The sequence below is a fragment of the Columba livia genome, chromosome 2 (genome assembly GCF_036013475.1).
Source record: "Columba livia isolate bColLiv1 breed racing homer chromosome 2, bColLiv1.pat.W.v2, whole genome shotgun sequence".
In the NCBI taxonomy this organism is placed as follows: Eukaryota; Metazoa; Chordata; class Aves; order Columbiformes; family Columbidae; genus Columba; species Columba livia.
In genome coordinates, this window is record NC_088603.1 from 28,642,816 (window position 1) to 28,655,427 (window position 12,612).

General features: G+C 39.8%; 1 long non-coding RNA gene across 1 annotated transcript in view; it reads right to left on the minus strand.

Moving 5' to 3' along the window:
- The window catches only part of LOC110355756 (uncharacterized), a 36,778-nt gene extending 25,636 nt beyond the window's left edge, over nucleotides 1–11,142 (minus strand). Inside the window, exon 1 of the long non-coding RNA XR_010470041.1 lies at nucleotides 11,050–11,142. This is a non-coding gene — a long non-coding RNA (uncharacterized LOC110355756). The remainder of the gene's footprint in view (nucleotides 1–11,049) is intronic.
- Nucleotides 11,143–12,612: the final 1,470 nt, after the last annotated feature.

Here is a 12,612-nt window from a genome sequence, read left to right on the forward strand (position 1 = left end):
CTCCGTCTGGAACGAGAGGTGAGCTGCGGGAAACTAGCAAAATAGGGAATCAGGAGTCTTCCCCTGAGAGAGACGTTTATGAGCTTATGAAAGCTCTACTTAAGAAGCATGGGAAAAAGACTCTTTCGGAACAAGATCTTAAGTTAATCCTTAAATGGGTGCAGGTTAAGATCCCCGCGGTGACTGCTTCTTCTATTTTTACGCGTGAACTTTGGGACGATGTGGGGGTAAAGTTATGGGACGCAGCTACCTCAGGAGATGAGGAAGCGCAGTATATGCTCCCCAGTTGGAGAAAAATCTTTGAAACCATAAAGGCACAAGAGCAAAATCAGCGAGGCTCCGAGGAGGGAGCTCAGTCACCTCCCCCCTGCCCTTCTAAAATCGCTGGTGGGGCGGAACCCTCTGCGCCACCGTTAGCTTGTGCTGCTGGATATCCCCCGGAGGGTGATCCCTTTGACCCGGGTCCGATTTACCCTGAAAAGGAACCTGATCTTTTTCCCCCTGATCCTCATGAGGTTTGGGGAAAGATTAAGCGCCAAGCGATAAACGAGGGGGAGTTGGAAATAGCCAGAACTATAGTAGCCCCCGTTATATACCAAGGACGGGGGAGGGCTCAGGCTCAGTGGGAAGCTCTTTCTTTTTCGGTAATTAAGGAGTTGCGCCGTACAGTTACCGAGCATGGGTTGTCTTCCCCTTATTTTGCAAGCCTTTTATCTTCTGTATTCGATACATATGTCATGACCCCACATGATTTAAAATCTCTCGCGCGATTGTTATTAACCCCAACACAATATACAATGTGGGAGTCTCAATGGAGAACGGGATTGCAGACAGTTTTGCTGGGTTATGCAGGACATGCTAATGCCGCCTTAGCTGCATTGACTATAGAGCACCTCACAGGAACAGGGCAGTTTTCGGATCCCGCGGCCCAAGCTAGGGACATTCCTCGGGAGGCTTTGGAAGCAGGCAGAGAAGAAGCGAAAAGGGCCTTGTTGAGAGTTCCTGACTCTGGCAGACCCCAAAAAGCATTCACTAGTATCACTCAGGAACCCCGTGAGCCGTATATGCAGTTTATAGATAGATTAAAACAAGCCTTAGAGCGGCAAGTTGATAACGTACAGGCTCGGGAGATTTTACTCCTTAAACTGGCTGTGGAAAACGCTAACGCCGATTGTAAAAAGCTCTTGAAGTCTCTCCCAAATCAAAACCCTACCTTAATTGAAATGGTGGAAGCCTGTAATAGAATTGGCACTATGGATCATAAATATGAGGCCATGGCTGCTGCTTTTGCGGCCATGCACAGCCCGATGGGCGCCGACCCACAGCGAAACTGCTATGGGTGTGGAAAACCGGGACACCTTAAAAAAGATTGCTTTAGTGCCAATGCTGGGAAACGACCCCAAATACCTGGAGTTTGTCCTAAGTGCCAAAAAGGGCGCCACTATGCTAACCAATGTCGATCTAAATACGACTCTCAAGGGCGCCCCATACAGGGAAACCGATCGCAGAGCGCGGGGCCGCGGCGCGCACAGACACAAGTTCCGCGACCGGCGCCCCCACAAACGCCGGGGGGGGAAACAGGAGTGTTTCCAGTCTCCGCCCAGCAACAGCAGGGAGCACCGGCCTGGACCTGGCAACCGCCCACACAGTAACGCTACTTGATTCCTCTGTTCACTTACTGCCTACCAAAATTGCAGGTCCTTTGCCCCCTCGAACGCAGGCTTTATTATTAGGAAGATCGTCCACCACTCTGTCAGGGCTTTTTGTATTGCCCGGAGTAATTGATCCTGACAGTAATTCAGAAATCAAAATTATGGCCTGGACCCCGTTTCCTCCTTGCACAGTACCAGAGGGAAGTCGTATCGCTCAATTGATACTGATCCCTAAGGAAGACTATGTCCCAATCCCTGACCAATTGCTCCCACAGAGACAGGGAAGTTTTGGATCTACGGGAGAACCACTAATTTTATGGGTTCAAGCCATCTCACAAAAACGTCCTATATGTCAATGCACCCTCATTCGCAGAGGTCAGCAAGTTATGTTAAGTGGAATTATTGATACAGGTGCAGATGTTACCGTTATTTCTCAAGCAAAGTGGCCTTCTAGGTGGCCTTTAGCTGATATCTCTCAGACATTAGCAGGAATTGGGGGGTGTGGAGCTAGCCGCCAAAGCGCAGAAATAATACAAGTTCAAAATTCAGAAGGACAAGTTGCCTCAGTCAAACCGTTTATCTTACCAGTACCTATGGTCTTGTGGGGGCGTGATGTGTTATCCCAGTGGGGGATGTCTATCCAGACACATTTTTAGGTGGGGCCATTGAGGGGCGTGAAACCCTAAAGTTAACTTGGAAAACAGATACTCCTATTTGGATTGATCAATGGTCCCTGTCGCTGGAAAAACTTCACGCCCTCCAAGAAATAGTTAATGAACAACTATCTATGGGACATATTGTACCCTCTACGAGTCCTTGGAACTCGCCTATTTTTGTTATTAAAAAACTGACTGGCAAGTGGCGCTTGCTCCATGACCTCAGAAAAATTAATGACGCTATGGAAGACATGGGGGCCCTGCAACCTGGGCTTCCGTCACCCGCCATGATCCCTAGAGATTGGCATTTAACCATCATAGACCTCAAAGATTGTTTTTTCAACATTCCATTGCATCCAGACGATGCCCCTAAATTTGCCTTTTCTGTACCAAGCGTCAACATGCAAGCTCCTTTGCAAAGATACCAGTGGATTGTGCTACCACAGGGAATGAAAAATAGCCCTACAATATGCCAATGGTATGTAGCAAAAATACTTAGTCCTGTCAGAACTGTAGTACCTGCTGCATTGTTATATCATTATATGGATGACATTCTAGTGGCAGCACAGCACCATGAAGTCATGGAGGAAGCTGTAGCCCTTGTCGTGGCTGCTGTAAAATCAGCAGACCTCTGTATTGCACCAGAAAAAATTCAAAAAATACCACCTTGGAAATACTTAGGATGGCGTATAAGGGCTCAGACTATTGCTCCGCAACCTTTACAAATACAGGCGAATGTAAAGAATTTACATGACGTGCAAAAACTGCTGGGAACAATCAATTGGGTCAGACCATTGTTAGGAATCACCAAGGCGGATCTTCGTCCCTTATTCGAAATGCTTAAAGGAAGCTTGGACTTAAACGCTCCGCGAACTCTTAGTCCTGAAGCCATAGCTTCCTTGCATAAAGCTGCGGCAGCGATTACCTCCAGACAAGCGCATCGATGGGAACCAGAATTGCCTTTTCAATTAATCATCCTTAACCCTGCTAGACAGCCTCATGCACTTATTTTCCAATGGGATTGCCAGAAAACGGACCCTTTACTGATCATTGAATGGATTTTTTTACCTAACCAAGCCACAAAGACAATTTCTACCCAACATGAAATGTTTGCATCTTTAATCATCAGGGCTCGACAGCGATTACTTACCCTGGCAGGCACGGACTTCGCCCTCATATGTATGCCGGTAACAAGTGTTTACTTGCAATGGTTACAACAACAATCAGATGCACTAGGTATAGCTCTGACTGGCTATGCAGGCCAACTCACTTCTCATCCGCCTTCTCACAAATTGTTAAGCATTGATTTCCACCTTTTACCTATTCCAAAGCGGAGTGACCAGCCTTTACAAGCCCTCACTGTATTCACGGATGGGTCTGGCAAATCTCACAAATCTGTTATCCTTTGGTGGGATGACCATCGGGAACGGTGGAACTCAGATGTAGAGACTGTACAGGGTTCTCCTCAAATAGTAGAATTGTCTGCAGTTGTTCGAGTGTTTCGAAAATGGTCTATTCCTCTCAATATAATCACTGATTCTGCTTATGTTGCAGGAATTGTTAGCCGAGCAGAAGCTTCTGTGCTACGAGATGTTTCTCATACGGCACTGTTTAATTTGTTACAAGAACTCATCTTTCTGTTAAATTCCCGTCTTCACCCTTATTTTATTATGCATGTTCGATCTCACACTTCTCTACCTGGTTTTATTGCAGAAGGGAACCGACAAGCGGATTTGCTTACGCTACCGGTGCAGGTGTTACCAGATCGATTAGCGCAAGCTAAACTCAGCCACTCCTTTTTTCATCAAAATGCTGCAGGCCTTAAGCGTCAATTTGACCTCACTATACAACAAGCCCATAATATCATTGCGGTGTGTCCTGATTGTCAAAGGCACTCTTTCCCTTCTATAGCAGAAGGAGTCAACCCCAGAGGGCTACAGAGCCTTCAACTCTGGCAAACAGATGTCACTCATTTTGCTGAATTTGGTCGTTTAAAGTTTGTTCATTGCTCTATTGATACATTTTCAGGAATGTTATTTGCTTCCTGTCATATAGGAGAAAAAGCACGTGATGTGCAAAAACATCTAATGCGCGCTTTTGCTACTTTAGGGGTACCCTCTCAAATTAAAACTGACAATGGCCCCGCATATGTATCTAAAACCTTAACTACCTTTTTTGCCTCTTGGGGTATATCACACATTACAGGTATCCCTCATTCTCCTACGGGACAAGCTTTGATAGAACGATCTCACCAAACCTTAAAACGCCTGTTATTAAAACAAAAAGGGGGAATAGGGGCTGCTACACCAGAGGAGCGAATACAGAAAGCCTTGTATGTTTTTAATTTTTTGAATTGTTCCCTGTTAGACAGCAATCCTCCAGTAGTTCGTCATTTTAGCACAAACACCCTTTTTGAACCCAAGATTAAGCCGCCAGTATTGATCCGGGACCCCGAAACAGGTAAGATAATGGGACCCTATCCCCTTGTCACGTGGGGAAGAGGCTATGCTTGTGTTTCCACAGAAAGAGGTCCCCGCTGGATCCCAGCTAAAAATGTGAGACCTTTTCGAGAGACACTGCAGCAGCCTCCTGAAGACATTCCTGGTCCTGATCCTGCGACTGACATAGAAGACACTACTGATCAATAATTGAATGAACTCTGTTCCAGAGGTTAACAAATGGGAGCTTAAGTGTCCCCAATGTGAAAAATGTAATCCGTGGATTTGTAGAATTTGTGCTAATTGTGGAAAATCACAGTGGCTAAATCGCCATACAGTAGGACGCTGGTGTGATAACTGCCTAACAATTGAGTGGAATACAGTTCAGGTGTTATTGATAACAGGTAGAGAGACAGAATATTCTCCCCGGTATGATTATTATTCTAACGATTGGGGGAAAATTGTAGCACAAAGGTCTGGGGACATTTTATATTCTAAGATTGAATGCGCCAAAGACATTCAAATGAGCATTATTAATAGTAATCCCATGTGTGTTACAATGCTTGCAAAAATCAATAACTGCTTCAATGAACAAGATTTTCCTTGTGCAGCAAGGAGCGGACCAAGATCAGAAAGAAATTACGAAAACCCCCAGTACGGAGCTGTTAGTAAGATGTCCTCGAGTTGGTCGTTTGCCGACCTTGGGAGGGTCAGTTAATTAAAACAAAAAGGGGGAGATGTGGGTTGTCTGAATTTAGAGTTGATGAGTTAGTTTTCTGTATTTGGAGTTAATAGGCTAGTTTGTTGTGTGAATAAAGTTAAGTGTTGCGGTAGTTGTGAGGCGACTTGGAGGCGGGGAGCTTGTGGTCGGTGGGGGTGCCTGCGCCCTGGAGCCCTCGAGCGGGGGACAGCTTGTGACTACGAGATAACGATCTTGTTACCATGCGAACACTGCCTGACTAAGATTCCCGCCTTAGCTAGCTTAATGTCTGTTAAAGTGATTAGCCAATCAGCATGAAACATGTGTGCCTTAGACTATATAAATGTATGTTTGCCATACAATAAAGCGGACACCTTGCTTGCATCAAGTTGCGTCCCCGTCTCTCAGTCGCGGCAGCTGTATGCTTAACTTTTGAACAAGTGAATTTATGTGACAAACCCTACCTTTTAATGCAGTTGTGTGAATCTGGAGGCCTCCTATGAGAAAGAAGAGCAGTTAAAGTGACTAGTGTTGTCCAAGGCCACATCTTACATTAGGTCCATTTTCTATGTTGTGATTATACTGGTTCACTGAATAGGAATGAAGTTCTGGCAATACTGAACAGTGTAGCTAGTGTTACTAGTAATTTTAGGTGGTTAGTCTAACTGCCAGTTTCTAAGAGATATCTTGATTCAACTTACTTCTGCTTCTCTGATGAGCAGTAGCTCATTAGTAGTATATAAGCCAGTCCTTGAACAGAAGTAGTCATAAACAGCATTGTGATCTGTCCTAAAAACAAATTTTCAGGCAGTAAGTCTGGTCAAAGAAGATTAAGACAGAGAGGAAACTCCCTCAATGCTTGCCAGGTACTACATAAAGACTTTGAATCAAAACATGAACATCAATACTCTCTATCTCAAGGGTACACTGCTGCAGCCTAAGTTGAACAACCGGAGTTCAATTTATTGACCCCTGCCCTAGTATGGCATTGTGTTTTATCTCTCTAATATATATTTACCTACAGATTAAATCATGCAGTGCACTGAAGGGAAGGTACCTGTTCAAATACTCCTGTATTCACCTGTTCCTGCTTCATGACAGTGGTGTTTCAAGTTCTTTTTATAGTGCAGAGAGTTGAAAAGAGTTTTCTTTTAACAAAAGCGTATGTTGTGCTAAAACCTGATCACAGAACTTGCTTGGAGAAGATAGCCAAAGCTTTGCCTTTTATGTACACAACAGACTTCGTAATTGCTACTTTGTATATGCAGAGAATTTGAAGAATCTGTGAAAATAAAGTACCTTTAAAAGCATTTGCTAGCCTTACTTCCTATTTTAATTCCTATCCTCATCAAATTAACTCCTCAAACTTATTTAATGCTGAATGGTCTGTAGGTAAGTGAAAGACATTCGTCTGTGTACCTAGGCCTTTTCAGAAACACAAAAAACCAATTACTATTCAGATTGTGTGTACGTTCTGGCATCACATTAATGCAGATTGAAAAGTGACTTCACTTGTTGATCAAATGCTGAGTTGATTAAAGTAAAATTCTAATTCAAATTTGAAACAGTTTATTTTCATTGCAAACAGTATAAAAGTTTGTGTTTCCAAATCAATATAAGAGGAACATTTCTACTGACATCTGAAGAGTAGATCAGCTGGAGGTGGAAGGGGGAGCTAAGAAAGAGGTAGTGATAAAGTTGTTCTGCCAGAACACCCTCATCTTCAAAAAAAAAAAAGTTGAAACTGACACTATGAAAGTCAAATAGTTTGTCAGGAACTTCATTTAAATGAAAGTTCCAAAGAAGAAATGGTTATATAACTCTTCAAAGCTAGACATACCGTTCAGGATGGACCCTTCTTGATGATTCCTTCTCAACTTGAGCTGAAATGTTACGATTTCCTATATGGGCCTCAGTCCTGGTCTAATTCCCATCTTTTGTTCTATAAAATTCCTTTGTACTTCATAAAACCACATCTGTATTTCATTATGTATATATTGGGAGAATCTCAGTTTGTCTTGTGTTAGCCTATCTGCTTATACTTCTTACAAAATTAAGTGTAAGTTACTAATTATAATTGGAGGGCTCCAGAAATTATTACATGTTTTGCTATGTTGTCAACAGGGCATGAGTCAATATGCTTTGATTGTATAGGAAACAAAAAAAAAAAATTGCCTTACTGGGGAAAATGGGAAACACAGGTGTTTGAATACAACTGTGATAGGCTGGGATACAAATGATTGATTACTGGAGATCAGAGTAAGTGTCAAATAAATTTTCTCTGACACTTTTAAAATTTGCTTTGTTTTTATGCAGTGTGGGCATCTTGCTTGTTTAGGAGGAAATATTTTGATAAGTTTTTTGACTAGAAAGAAGTGTTTATTGTAGACTATGTGGGAAAATTTATCAACATCTGAAAGAAACATTTTATGGACTTACTGAAATATTAAAGCTGTGACAACTGACAGAGATATGATTAAAAATATCAGTTTTTTTCCAAAGACTGGAGATATCACTGCAAAGCAATCAAATTTGAGCCGCTAATAATACCAGGCATTACCTCGTGCTGCCTCTATCTTTCTTTTTTATTTTTTGCTTCACTTAAATATGAAGATATCCTGTGTGATTGAACTATCGAGTACTGAAGAGTCAGCATTGCTGCTGCATTTGAAAGAGCTACATTGAGAATTTTATTATGTACATCTGAAAAGCAAAATCAGTAATTACAAACAACTTACAGGACAGCTGAATGTAGTTAAATCATTTACTTGCAACACACCCACAATCTTAAAATGCTTTAATATATAAAAATATATTCAGCAGCTGCAGTTCTTTTATCTGACAGGCACTCTCTCTCAAGCGTATTGAAACTCTTTTTTTTAGGAAGGTGTATATGTTCCTTTATAACCAAAAGGTAACCACATGTGAAAGGACACATCTCTGATTGGTATTTCCTTGAAGCTGCTCTCATCACAGGCGATAGAGAACTGTGCAACATAATGCAGAGTATTCCCTTCATCATCTTACAAATCACTGTAGAAATTGCCTATGTGATCTTAAGTAAAGGGAACAATAAGGCTGTTATGTCAAAATGAACTGCTGAAATAACATTAAAACGTACTGTTATTAATGGATAAGAGAAGTCTGAAGATACAGAGATAATCAGAGATGCATAGACATCTCCACGTGTCTCTCATCATGTCTACAAATGTCTGATTATGTCTGTATCTCCAGGCTTCTCTCTACATATCTGGGTTTGGAACTTTATAAGAAGTTGTAAGAACCAGAGGACTCACACACCTTTCACACGGGAAATGTTTGAGTAGAAAAAAGTTATGAATATTTTCCTATGAGCAGATGTTTATTCTTATATCACAGTTTTGCTGCTGAAATTTTTTTTTAATATCATGTACTGGTAGCTTCTCTGAAGGATGCTTGTTTCTATTTTCAAGTCAAGTCTCCAAGCTCTTTGAAAGGCACAGTTATGCAGCAAATAATCTGCTGGAGGCTTTGAGACTTAATGTCTGTAACCTTGGGATACCCCATGTCAGTCTTTCAACCAACAGTTTACTCTGAAGTAGAGCTGCATTATCAGCTGAAAATTCAATCTCACTGTAGTTTAGCCCCTCCATTCTTCTTCACTGGTAATTACACCATGGGAAATAACTATTTAAATGGAAACCTGTGCAATGATTACATTTTTCAAAAACTGATTACAACATACAAGACAGTTTTCAATTTAAACTTCCAAGTTTTAATTCAAAACAACTTTATAGTAACAATTTAGACCTGAGAATGTAGACATTAAAGTGAGGCAACTTACATTCCAGTTATTTGTACTACTTCTTTATAAAATATTTTTCATATTTCTGAAGATTAAATTCTACCAACCAATGACTAATCATCAGAGCTGGGTAAACATTTCATAACCGACAAGTGATTTGAAAAACTCTGCCTTTTTAGTGAAATACACACATTCACATTTAAAATTTCTTAAATTAGATCCTGATGTCCATATGTGAAATTTTACATTACAAGTAAATCTACATGGCCATACTATAACTCTGGTATGGTGCTCTGTGTGGTAAATGTTTAGAACTGACTACAGTGGTGACTTATTTTCCTGACCCATGAACCACATGCCCAAGAGTCAAATTATTCTGTCTAGCCAACAGACACAAGATCCTTACTGCATACCTCCAGCACTTACTGACACTCTGGAAACAATTCATAGAGGTATTTGCCAAAAATTTCCAGTGATTCTAGTATTCTGCTCTAGGATGAGATTAGTCTAGGCTTGTGGTTGGGACCAAGGAATAATGACGATATTTGCCTCAATTACTGCTGCTGGATCACTACCTTCTGCAGTCTGATACTCAGACTACCAGAGTGCTAAGATGGGAGGTGATGGAGAGTTTTACAATCCAACAGTCATGGCTTGGCTGTCCTGATACATTAGTTCAAATGTTAAATCTGGTTTCATTTCATATATGTCTGATTGCTAAACAGGAGGTTGTAACATAAACATAACAATGAACTATAGTATTCTGTAATTTTAAGATTCGATAAATGATTTTAAAGAGATACTTTCACTATGAAAGAAGCCTTAAAGAGTCACATTTATTGTCTTACCTGATTTTAAAAAATATCTCTTTAGATATAATAGGCAGGAGGTATTTGATTTTGCTTATATATAATGATAAAAGTTGTTTAAAGATGACTCAAATAAAGAAAAAACTTGATTAGAGGAATGAAAAATGAAATGGTAAATGTGTCAACAACAACTGCTTTCTGAGAATTTCTGAAACCTTCTGAGCTTAGTCATTCACCACATTATTGTGTAGGTAAGGCCTATGGTAGCATAATTTTGAATTTATTCTCCTTTTACTTGAATAAGATTACTGACCTCAGTGGAGTATTTCTTGGTTTATACCATTGTGGAAGTAGAATTGGCTTGGTGTACCAGTTTTTACCATCTCATTGCATGGCAATTTATTAATTATAACTGTATACCATTTTGTAACAGTCTTATAGGATTAGTAATTATATTATATCTAATCAACAATAATTATTTTTTAGGATTGATATAATAACCTTAGTAGTGGTTGGTTGCTAATAAAAATGTTATTTGTCAAAAAAAAGGGGGAAAAAATATTTTATTTTCATAGCTACGCACAGCAGAATAATCTTTGGTTTGAGTACACTCATAGATCATTTTCTATTTATTTATGATAATGTGGAGTCTCAGGTAAAACCAAACCAAACCAAACCAAACCAAACCAAACCAAACCAAACCAAACCAAACCAAACCAAAACCCAAAACAAAACAAAGCAAACAAACAAAAAGAAAGAAATAAAAATTAAATAGAAGTACAATGTAAAGCCAAACAGCGAGCAGCTGTTCTGTGAAGTATAACATATAATTCCATTATCAGTAAAAAAGGTCGTGGGCTTGATTCCTTACCCTTAACAGACCAATCTGACCAGACCCATCTGTGTCAAATCCTCCAGGCAAGGATATTTTATTGTTGAATGGCATTTGTCCAGTCAGCAGTGAAATGGGTATCAGCAAGAGCCAAATAAAGCAACAGAAGATCACTCACCAGATATCCTGGAGACCTTCTGGCTTAGGGGCATTCATCAGTTGGAGATTTTCACCACTTGCCTGTCGCAACAAAGCATGCATGGGTCCATCTGTAAAATAAACATGTTCATTGCAAAAACTACCCTGAGTGAAGCTGCTATTGCATATTGTAGTACGGAAACATCATCATCAACCTTGTTCAAGCAGTTTCAGGGGAATTGGGATTTACAGGTCATATGTAAAAATTAATCTTTATGGAAATGTCTTGAAATTTCTAAAATGGAATTTTGATGAAGAATTAAGGTCATCAAAACTATAGACCTCTGAACTGTACTCTGTTCTTACGCTTCAGTATAGATGAATATTGAATGTGGAGATTAACCTATTCAACATAATTTTATAACACGTTTAGTCTCTCATTCCAACTAGAGTATTTTATAGCAGAGTTTTTTCCAAGACAATTCACTACAAATGGAAACTATTTCTGTTCACCTCAGACAGGTGTTTAACGTCTTCACAAAGACATTAAGAGTCAAATCCTAATTCAGCATTAGGTGTGTGCTTCAACTTTTGGCACACAATCAGTGAGGTTTGTGTTGGGCTGATGATTTTGTGGGCTTATATATCATTCCTTATTATGAACATTATTTTCTAGACTTGTTCTTTGTTTCTTTAAAGAAATGTAGAATTCTCTTCAAAATAGGATTTCAAGTAGGTGAAGTGAAAAGTTTGAATTTCAATGAAAAAAAACAATGGAGAAAACTAGAAAATACAAAAAGTTATTATAGTTCAATGAAGGCTGATGATTCGACCTGAAATGTTTTGTTGTTAAAATATTTCATTGGTAGCCAAAAAGGTAAGGAAGAAATAGACAAGAGGAGACTTAAATGCATTGAAGTTCAGGTGCACAATGTAATTTACTGTATTAAAATATGATTGAATTAATACAGTAAAAGATGAGATTATAAGACTTTCACATCATGTTTAGCCACATAACAATATTCTTACCAATTAAAAAATTGAAAGGGACAGTGAGCAAGGTACTAAGCAAGAGTTCTTCAGTGAACCACAGAGAGGCTATGGTCATCATACTCTTTTAATTCTCAGAATATTTTCTGTTCACAGCTAGAAGAAAGGTGAATATCTATGATTCTTCTGGAAAGTAACATGGCATGCCATTACAGTGCAGTGCTTTCCTTATGTATCTAAGAGCAAAGTTGAGGAGTAAACTAATTTGCCAGAAGTAAGGTGAAGATGTGAGTAAGGTAATGTGTTGGCTCCAACAACAGCATGCAGAGAAATTTTGGCATCTCTAAATGGGAGCACAGTGTAGAAAGGACCAGCTCACACCGGCTTAGTTTGTATTGCCTAAAAGTAACAAACAAGGAAAATGAGACTGAATTTTTAACTGCAACCACTCTCTTAAGACTGCCTGCAAGTACATTTGATCTTCTCCTTGTCAACCTTCTTGAAATTTTCTGAAACTCAGATGCCATAAAAATTGTTCAAAGGCACATAAAACCATGCTTCTAAAATAAAACAATGTATTTTTGAGCAGCACGTATCAACTATTTGAATAGAA